The sequence below is a fragment of the Salvelinus namaycush genome, unplaced genomic scaffold (assembly GCF_016432855.1).
Source record: "Salvelinus namaycush isolate Seneca unplaced genomic scaffold, SaNama_1.0 Scaffold245, whole genome shotgun sequence".
Classification (NCBI taxonomy): domain Eukaryota; kingdom Metazoa; phylum Chordata; class Actinopteri; order Salmoniformes; family Salmonidae; genus Salvelinus; species Salvelinus namaycush.
In genome coordinates this window covers 243012-254396 of record NW_024059286.1, presented here as the reverse complement: position 1 = coordinate 254396, position 11385 = coordinate 243012, and the positions used below count along the sequence as shown (strand labels likewise).

The 11385-nt window shown below is 41.6% G+C and overlaps 1 pseudogene; it reads right to left on the bottom strand.

Moving 5' to 3' along the window:
- Nucleotides 1–6821: 6821 nt before the first annotated feature.
- LOC120038974 lies at nt 6822–8018 on the bottom strand (annotated as a pseudogene).
- Between the last annotated feature and the right edge of the window lie 3367 nt (nt 8019–11385).

The following is an 11385-nucleotide window of genomic DNA, read 5'->3' as shown; positions in this document are numbered from 1 at the left end:
ACACGTAATCGCGCATCCCTTCTTTCGGACCCTGAGTACAGTTACTAATTTTACTTGCATCCGGTCAAAACAATATATTCCCAACTGTGGTTAAGAATCCCTCAATTTCGTCATTTGTTGTCGCTGGGTCACATAGTTTGTGTCCGAAGGACCAAGCTGACGTTTCGATATCCCTGTGTGATTGTTGAAAACATGGCCTTTGGAGAAAAGCGAGGGTACAATATGATCGTAATCACGAGTATGAAACCTCAACATTCTACCGTTTCCTCAGAAGAACTGATACATTCCTGTCCCTCTTTTACTGGATCCAGTGCCTCTTTCATAATACTACGCATTTCACTCGCTCAGTGGCTGATGCTGATGCTGAATTTGAATCCGTACTTCGGGATGTGCGTCATCGGGAATAGGGTTGTCCTCTCCTTTGTCCAAGATAATATGTAACCGGGGTCGTGTTTGTTCGTACTGGGCTCACATCTTTATTATTACCTGGATAATGCTGATCCACTATCCAAGAGAGGGGTATAATGGTGGCCCACCAGATGTGACCTGTTTTTTCTTATAGCATGGGGCGAACGGCGGAGGAGTTGCAATGGCATATACTCTATCTATCCACATACTATCTATATACTCCTCCACACGTATTTTGATACTGTTGAAGCGCAACCATGAGTTGTATTATTGTCACACCCTGATATGTTTCACCTGTCCTTGTGATTGTCTCCACCCCCTCCAGGTGTCGCTTGTTTTCCCCAGTGTATTTATCCCTGTGTTTCCTGTCTCTCTGTGCCAGTTCATCTTGTTTTCTCCAGTGTATTTATCCCTGTGTTTCCTGTCTCTCCGTACCAGTGTATTTATCCCTGTGTTTCCTGTCTCTCTGTACCAGTGTATTTATCCCTGTGTTTCCTGTCTCTCTGTACCAGTGTATTTATCCCTGTGTTTCCTGTCTCTCCGTACCAGTGTATTTATCCCTGTGTTTCCTGTCTCTCTGTGCCAGTGTATTTATCCCTGTGTTTCCTGTCTCTCTGTACCAGTGTATTTATCCCTGTGTTTCCTGTCTCTCTGTGCCAGTTCATCCTGTTTTCTCCAGTGTATTTATCCCTGTGTTTCCTGTCTCTCTGTACCAGTGTATTTATCCCTGTGTTTCCTGTCTCTCTGTACCAGTGTATTTATCCCTGTGTTTCCTGTCTCTCTGTCCCAGTGTATTTATCCCTGTGTTTCCTGTCTCTCTGTACCAGTGTATTTATCCCTGTGTTTCCTGTCTCTCTGTACCAGTGTATTTATCCCTGTGTTTCCTGTCTCTCTGTGCCAGTTCATCTTGTTTTCTCCAGTGTATTTATCCCTGTGTTTCCTGTCTCTCTGTACCAGTGTATTTATCCCTGTGTTTCCTGTCTCTCTGTGCCAGTGTATTTATCCCTGTGTTTCCTGTCTCTCTGTACCAGTATATTTATCCCTGTGTTTCCTGTCTCTCTGTGCCAGTTAATCTTGTTTTCCCCAGTGTATTTATCCCTGTGTTTCTTGTCTCTCCGTACCAGTGTATTTATCCCTGTGTTTCCTGTCTCTCTGTACCAGTGTATTTAACCCTGTGTTTCCTGTCTCTCTGTGCCAGTGTATTTATCCCTGTTTCCTGTCTCTCTGTACTAGTGTATTTATCCCTGTGTTTCCTGTCTCTCTGTGCCAGTGTATTTAACCCTGTGTTTCCTGTCTCTCTGTACCAGTGTATTTATCCCTGTGTTTCCTGTCTCTCTGTACCAGTGTATTTATCCCTGTGTTTCCTGTCTCTCTGTACCAGTGTATTTATCCCTGTGTTTCCTGTCTCTCTGTGCCAGTGTATTTATCCCTGTGTTTCCTGTCTCTCTGTGCCAGTGTATTTATCCCTGTGTTTCCTGTCTCTCTGTACCAGTGTATTTATCCCTGTGTTTCCTGTCTCTCCGTACCAGTGTATTTATCCCTGTGTTTCCTGTCTCTCTGTACCAGTGTATTTATCCCTGTGTTTCCTGTCTCTCTGTGCCAGTGTATTTATCCCTGTGTTTTCTGTCTCTCTGTGCCAGTGTATTTATCCCTGTGTTTCCTGTCTCTCTGTGCCAGTTAATCTTGTTTTCCCCAGTGTATTTATCCCTGTGTTTCTTGTCTCTCCGTACCAGTGTATTTATCCCTGTGTTTCCTGTCTCTCTGTACCAGTGTATTTATCCCTGTGTTTTCTGTCTCTCTGTACCAGTGTATTTATCCCTGTGTTTCCTGTCTCTCTGTACCAGTGTATTTATCCCTGTGTTTCCTGTCTCTCTGTACCAGTGTATTTATCCCTGTGTTTCCTGTCTCTCTGTGCCAGTTAATCTTGTTTTCCCCAGTGTATTTATCCCTGTGTTTCTTGTCTCTCCGTACCAGTGTATTTATCCCTGTGTTTCCTGTCTCTCTGTACCAGTGTATTTATCCCTGTGTTTCCTGTCTCTCTGTACCAGTGTATTTATCCCTGTGTTTCCTGTCTCTCCGTACCAGTGTATTTATCCCTGTGTTTCCTGTCTCTCTGTACCAGTGTATTTATCCCTGTGTTTCCTGTCTCTCTGTGCCAGTGTATTTATCCCTGTGTTTCCTGTCTCTCTGGGCCAGTGTATTTATCCCTGTGTTTCCTGTCTCTCTGTGCCAGTGTATTTATCCCTGTGTTTTCCTGTCTCTCTGTACCAGTGTATTTATCCCTGTGTTTCCTGTCTCTCCGTACCAGTGTATTTATCCCTGTGTTTCCTGTCTCTCTGTACCAGTGTATTTATCCCTGTGTTTCCTGTCTCTCTGTGCCAGTGTATTTATCCCTGTGTTTTCTGTCTCTCTGTGCCAGTGTATTTATCCCTGTGTTTCCTGTCTCTCTGTGCCAGTTAATCTTGTTTTCCCCAGTGTATTTATCCCTGTGTTTCTTGTCTCTCCGTACCAGTGTATTTATCCCTGTGTTTCCTGTCTCTCTGTACCAGTATATTTATCCCTGTGTTTTCTGTCTCTCTGTGCCAGTGTATTTAACCCTGTGTTTCCTGTCTCTCTGTACCAGTGTATTTATCCCTGTGTTTCCTGTCTCTCTGTGCCAGTTAATCTTGTTTTCCCCAGTGTATTTATCCCTGTGTTTCTTGTCTCTCCGTACCAGTGTATTTATCCCTGTGTTTCCTGTCTCTCTGTGCCAGTGTATTTATCCCTGTGTTTCTTGTCTCTCTGTACCAGTGTATTTATCCCTGTGTTTCCTGTCTCTCCGTACCAGTGTATTTAACCCCCTGTTTCCTGTCTCTCTGTGCCAGTGTATTTATCCCTGTGTTTCCTGTCTCTCTGTGCCAGTTCGTCTTGTATGTTCCAAGTCAACCAGCGTGTTTTCCCCGTGCTCCTGCCTTTTCTATTCTCTTTTTGCTAGTCCTCCCGGTTTTGACCCTTGCCTGTTTCTGGACTCTGTATCCGCCTGCCTGATCATTCTGCCTGCCTTGACCTCGAGCCTGTCTGCCACTCTGTACCTCCTGGACTCTGAACTGGTTTTGACCTTTTGCCTGACCACGACCATTCTCTTGCCTACCCCTTTTTGAATCAATAAACATCTAAGACTCCAACCATCTGCATCTGGGTCTCGCCTTGTGCCCTGATAATTATTGGATTTTGTCTATCCTCAAGGGCACCCTCTAATTCTTGGTTTAGTTTCTGACTATTTTCTAGCGCAATAGCCAATTCCTGCTGCTGTTCATCTAATCTATGCGCATGCCCTTCGGATATGCCTAGTTTTTTCTTTGTCGCCTCGTTCTTGTCTACTGCCTGCTCTATTTTACCTCGCAGGTCTCTATGTTTTACATCTTTATCTGCTGCTGATAAAATCCCATGGTTAGGATGCCTGCGTATTATGGTCTGGACCGTTCTCTGATTTCAGTATTCCACAGTACGATTGCATCGATACAGTCTTGGCTGGTTTCCATCCACGGGATAATGTGTAGCAATTTTGGCAAATTTGGCAAATTTTCCTCACCATTTATCTGGTTCTTGGTGCAGGTCATATGTTTTTTTTGCCTCTGCTTTGGTAACATTTTCCCCTTCTACCCCTCCCACTCTCCTGGCCATATAAGCCATTTAAGTTATTATAGACTCGGCGCCCCCCCCCAACGGCGTTAAGTAGTAACAGCTTAGGCTACCAATAATTTGTTCACTCCTCTGTATACTATTGGTGCTGGACGACACTGTTTCTGTCAATTCCCCACAGGATGACTAATGTGCAGCATGGGAAGGGGGTTTAGTCCAATTTTTTGACCAAAATACCACTGTTCCCAACAACCCACCTGGTCTGTCACAGTTCGCCGCCCCAATAGGGCATAAACCAACCTCTCTTTATTGCTACTGCTACTACACACAAATCATGTTCAAACATTCATACACACATCCTATGGATTCCTGGCCACTGCGGCTGGGACTTTCATCCCTCTTACAGGCCTCGCAGGGGAATACTACCTCTAGGGACATCCTACACAGAATCTAGCCTACACTGTAGTGTCACTCATGGATCTTGGCCTAAACCATATATATATATTTCATATCGATCTCGCAGAGGAGCACCTCCACTCGGGACTTATCCTTATGGAACCTGGCCTAAACCATATGTTTACGACCGGTCCTAACACAAAGGAGCTACTGAATAAGCTTAGGCTTTCTAGGTCCGTATCCTATTATTGTTCAGATTCTCATCTCCCTAAGATGTCAGAATGTGTAGGAACTGTGTAGGAACTGTGCCTGCCTTGTTTTTGTGCCGGCTCCTGCTCTACTGATTCGGACTGTCCAGTTCGACTAAAAATCATCGTGAATACTGCCGACAACGCCAACTGTTAGCTTTTCACTCTGTTTGTCAGAACCTAACGGACAACTAGTTAACTTCTTTATGATAGGGGGCAGCATTTTCACTTTTGGATGAATTGCGTGCCCATAGTGAACTGCCTCCTACTCTGTCCAAGATGCTAATATATGCATTTTATTATTACTATTGGATATAAAACACTCTGAAGTTTCTAAAACTGTTTGAATGATGTCTGTGAGTATAACAGAACTCATATGGCAGGCAAAAACCTGAGAAAAAATCCAAACAGGAAGTGAGAATTCTGAGACTGGTCAATGTTCAACTCATCGCCGATTCAATTCCCTGTAAGATATTGATCTGATATGGATCTTGCATTTCCTACGCCTTCCACTAGATGTCAACAGTCAGTAGAACGTGGAATGAAGCCTCTAGTGTGATGTGGGGCCGGATGGAAGGTGTTTCAGTCATTGGTCTGGCAGAATGCCAGTTCCTGGTCATGCGCTTTCCTCATGATATCGCCTTGCGTTCCATAACTTATACAAACACAAAGGAATTCTCCGGTTGAAAAGTTATTGGATATATATGATAACAACATCCTGAAGATTGATTCTCTACTTAGTTTGACCAGTTTATTCGACCTGTTATATAACTTTTTGAAGTTTTCGTCCGAGTTTGCCTGCATCTGCGCGAGCGTTTGGACATGTGCACAAAACATGCTAGCAAAAGTAGCTACTTAGACATAAGTAATGGACACTATCGAACAAAACAACGATTTATTGTGGAACTATGATTCCTGGCAGTGCATTCTGATGAAGATGATCAAAGGTAAGGGAATATTTATGATGTAATTTCGTATTTCTGTTGACTCCAACATGGTGGAGAAATGTTGTTTTTATCTGAGCGCCATCTCAGATTATTGCATGGTGTGCTTACATGCTTGCATGGTGCGTAACGTTTTTTTGAAAATCTGACACAGCGGTTGCATTAAGAACAAGTGTATCTTTAATTATATGTAAAACATGTATCTTTCATCAAAGTTTATGATGAGTATTTCTGTTATTTGACGTGGCTCTCTGCAATTTCTCCGGATATTTTGGAGGCATTTCTGAACATGGCGCCAATGTAAACCGAGATTTGTGGATATAAATATGCACATTATCGAACAAAACATAAATGTATTGAGTAACATGATGTCCTATGAGTGTCATCTGATGAAGATCATCAAAGGTTAGTGATTCATTTTATCTCTATTTCTGCTTTTTGTGACTACTATCTTTTGCTGGGAAAATGGCTGTGTTTTTCTGTGGCTATGTACTGAGCTAACATAATTGTTTGGTGTGCTTTCCCCGTAAATCCTGAAATCAGACACGTTGGCTGGATTCACAACATTTATAGCTTTAATTTGGTGTCTTTCATGTGTGATTTCATGACAGATTGATATTTATAGTAATATATTTTAATTTGGCGCGCTACATTTTTTCTGGCTTTTGGCCAAGTGGGACGCTACCGTCCCACATATCCAAGAAGAGTTAAAGCTCAAACCAAGTTTATCACTGGATCAAATAGCTGCAAAGACAAAGACATGTTTCCACCAGCACAAGTATCTATACCCGCCTATTAGGTGGAGTCTCCTCTTTGCACATCTAGACAGCCATTACATCTCTGTTGCAAGGCAGGAAGTTAAGTGATGTGTGTAATAAAACTGTTCCTTCTCACTTGACCTGACCTCGGCCCACATTCCTCACTCCCCTCTAAACAGCTATCCAACCTTATCATTGATTGCAACCAAGCCTTTTTCCTCACTCAGTAACTTCAATAACCCTAGTTCTTATCCTCACTCCATTGACGCCACAATATACATTCCTTATACATGTAATCATTAACTTCTAGTATTGCAAGTATTTCAAGCTAGAATCCAACAATGTTATGATATCTGATAAAGTCAGTTTATGTCCATCCATCCTTCTAAAGAGCTATAGTGGCCATATGAACATATATTTAATCATATTCAGGAATTAACATATATCTACTCCGGTTTCTTTCTGAAAAACACTTGGTCTTTGGTCTCCTGGAGTTTCTCTGCCAACTTGTCCTTGTTGTCCCCAATCCTCCCCGACAGATGATCTCTTCCATCTTCTCAGAGAGGCGTTCCTTGGTTTCAATCCATCTTCTCAGAGAGACGTTCCTTGGTCTCCTCCATCTTGTCCTGCAGATACTCCTTAATGGGCGGTGGGGTGGTCATGTGGCTGTGTTTATGGAGGTACCTGATCGAGAGGGACGTCCGCCTTATTGCCACCTCAGCCAGGTACACTGTGACAATCTGACAATAAACATAAGCATTGTGGTTAGTGTTAATGTGATTACTATGATGTGTTAAGATTGTGGTGATTTAGCTCTGGACATTGTTTTCAATACAAAAACACTCAAAGGAATTGCCATAGTATGACAATCCAATCACAAACAATTGCTGTCCAAACGTGTAATGAGATATGAGCATTCAGTGCATAGCCACTCTGGGAATACTCCAACAGTTTAACAAGCTCCTGCGGGAGTCCAACATAATACAGAAACGGAACGACATTTACAACCCTACATGGTTCATTTTCTATGACATCAAGTCAGTCAAGTGTCAACAACTAAACTAATGACCATCACACTGCCCGTCCTAGTCTGAGACTAATTTAAAGCCGGCTTATTGTCAGCTCTTACTGCCAGGCCAGACAGACACAACCCTGATTGTTTAATCAGAATACTGTACATCTAAATGAGACTCAGTGGTGTCTGTGTCAGGCAGTAACCTCAGGTTGACCGGAGAAAAGCCCATTATCACTAATGCCCATATGGAGAGGAGAAACAGCCTCAGAAAAACATCTCACATTGTACATGATTATGTCTTTGTCTCTTCCTCTCATTTCACTTTGATAAATAATGTCTTGATCTTGCTGTACAACGTTATTACTTGTAACTTTTTGCATGGCAGCATAGTAAAGAACTTTTGTAATTAATAACTAATTCCTTATTATGTACTTTATTTCATGCTGCATTTTTGTGATACAGAGCTCCCTTGCAAAAGAGACATTGGGACATCCCTGCATAGATAAATATTAAATAAAACTTGCTGCATGGCAGCATAGTAAAATGTCCCAAACCACATGGAGGAGTTGATGAGGTGAAGGGGGATCATGACCTTCCCATTCTGCTTTAGAGTCCTCCTGAACCACATTACTGTGCAGCCGTATTCATCAACCTGGCCAAGGCTTTCGACTCTGTCAATCACCACATTCTTATTGGCAGACTCGACAGCCTTGGTTTCTCAAATAATTGCCTCGCCTGGTTTACCAACTACTTCTCTGATAGAGTTCAGTGTGTCAAATCGGAGGGCCTGTTGTCCGGATCTCTGGCAGTCTCTACGGGGGTGCCACAGGGTTCAATTCTTGGGCCGACTCTTTTCTCTGTATACATCAATGATGTCGCTCTTGCTGCTGGTGATTCTCTGATCCACCTCTACACAGATGACATTCTGTATACTTCTGGCCCCTCTTTGGACACTGTGTTAACTTCACTAGGGTAGGGGGCAGCATTCTGAATTTTGGATGAAAAGCGTGCCCAAATTAAACTGCCTGCTACTCATTTGGATAGAAAACAATCTAAAGTTTCCAAAACTGTTAAAATCATGTCTGTGATTATAACAGAACTGATATGGCAGGCAAAAACCTGAGGAAAATCCAACCAGGAAGTACTATTATTTTGAAAGGCTGTTTTTCCATTGAAACCCTATCCACCATACAAAGACTTAGGACCCAGTTCACGATTTCTATGGCTTCCTCTACATGTGGCCAGTCTTTAAGCATTGTTTCAGGCTTTTACTCTGAAAAATTAGGGAGATACAGCACTTTCAATGAGTGGACAGTGGAAATTTCCAGACATGAGTCCAGCGCGTGATCGGGAATGCGCCTTTCTTGTTTCTCCCTTTCTATTGACGAAGCTTTTGTCCGATTTAAATATAATCGTTATTTATGACAAAAACAACCTGAGGATTGATTTTAAACATCGTTTGACATGTTTCTACGAACTTTTATTTAACTTTTTTGACTTTTCGTCTTGATGTTGAGAGCGCACATTGTTGCTTTGGATTGCTGAACTAAACGCACAAACAAAACGGAGGTTTTTGGACATAAAGAGGGACATTATCGAACAAAATTAACATTTATTGTCTAACATGGAGACCTGCGAGTGAAACCAGATGAAGATCATCAAAGGTAAGTGATTAATTTTAACGCTATTTCTGACTTTTGTGACACCTCTCCTTGGTTGGAAAATGGCTGTATGGTTTTTGTGGCTAGGCGCTGACCTAACATAATCGCGCGGTGTGCTTTCGCCGTAAAGCCTTTTTGAAATCTGACACAGCGGTTGCATTAAGGAGACGTTTATCTTTAACCATATGTTAAACACTTGTATCTTTCATCAATGTTTATGATGAGTATTTCTGTAATTTGATGTGGCTCTCAAAGCAAAGCATGAATAGTTTAAGATAAGTGGACAAATACCTGTGCATAGTACACAGTCTCTCACTTGCATTTTTACCGGATGTTTGTTTGAGACAACTGTACAAAACGCGCCAATTTCAACTGAGGTTTTTGGACATAAAGATTAACTTTTTCGAACAAAACACACATTTATTGTGTAACATGAAGTCATGTGAGTGCCATCTGATGAAGATCATCAAAGGTTAGTGTTTAATTTAATTGCTATTTCTGACTTTTGTGAGCCCTCTCCTTGGCTGGAAAATGGCTGTATGGTTTTCTGAGACTAGGAGCTGACCTAACATAATCGCATGGTGTGTTTTCTCCGTAATGCAATTTTTTTGAAATCAGTCACTGTGGTTGGATTTACAAGAAGTTTATCTTTAAAATGGTGTATATTATACTTGTATGTTTGAGGAATTTTAATTATGGGATTTCTGTTGTTTTGAATTTGGCGCCCTGCAATTTCACTGCCTGTTGTCGAGGTGTCTTCAGAGTGTTTTCTATCCAAATCTACTAATAATATGCATATCTTATCTCCTGGGGATGAGTAGCTGGCAGTTGAATTTGGGTATGCTTTTCATCCAAACGTGAAAATGCTGCCCCCTACCCTAGAGAAGTTAAAGGCGTCAACATGCTGCAGTCCAGCTGTTCAGCTAGGTGAACCGAGCGAGTGTATTCACATACTCACAGTCCTGTACACTACTGGCAAAACTATGCAGTGAAACACTGCAGTTCATTTTCAATGGAAGGAAAATGGTGACTAGCGGAGTGGGCGGGGGACCGTTGGGTGGCGCGAATGTGGAGAGGGAGGCGGTGAAAAAGTTCAGCAATTCCCAATTTTGTGCAAAAAAGCGAACGCTGGGGGCGATGACCAATCATATCGAGTGGTTCTCATGATGAATTTGACGCTATGCGACCCAACGTTGGAGACTTTCTTCAGCAATGATGGTTGACAAAAAAACTAGGATGGAGGCAAATATAAGTAATTATAATGTCATATAACGAGTCATGCAGAAACATTAGAGTTGAGAGGAATATGTTAGTTTGTGTAGAGACAAATGACTATACATATTTTTTTGTCATAAAGTTAATTTACGAAAATCACTAAAACATTTGTTATAAAAATTTGTTCAGAACAGTGGTTTTAATTGCTTCCACCAGTTAATCATTAATCCCCAAGAAATTGCAGACAATGTTATAATGTCAATATTAGCTAGCTATGAACCTAGCTATGCACCTCAGTTGTCACAGCAGGTTGTATCGACTTCAAAACAGTCTGAATGGCATCAATTAAGCTTATGGATTGAGTAGAATATAATATAACTTATTGTGCCAAGGATGCAAGTCGTATATACATGTAGTTATTACCAAGCATGAGTTCTTCACATTGTAGCCTGTACATTATATATTCACTGATCATGTAACTCTACCTTGGCAAATAAAGGTGTGGTTCAGGTATGAATGTCTGTGAGACATTCTTTTCAGTCATATCCAATACCAGGAATATCCAACTCCAGTCTTTGACTTATGCTATGTCTGTATGTAACAGGGTTCTATTGGTGATTCCCCTTGCCACTTTATTGTTAAGCCAATGGGTTTTTGGTTTTAGTTTTGTCTTGCCTTCACCTACTCAACATGGCATCTAATTGGCTGGTTTGTGTAGCTTGCTTACGAGGGAGGATGTTTCAGTTAGAATCGTCCCAGTGAACAAGCACCAAACCAGCGTGCGTGAGTGCAGAGTGGGATGGTGAGCCGTCCATTGTATGACGTGCAATTTTGTGCTGTTTCTATCAGAATAAATCTCCATGACTGGTGCTACAAGTTGGAGTTCGTGTCGATGATTTGATTTTACACAACGCAAGAAGAGTACTGTTACATGTATGTATCTATTACAATTATACACTTCAACAGTATTTACCAATTCTGGTCCTGGGACATCAATGGTTACACATTGTAACTCTGCAGTAAACTAAAACACATGATTTAACTAGTTAAAGGCTGATTTGTACTTTATATATACAGAAACAGAATTTAAACAACAGTACACTACACAAAAACAGATTA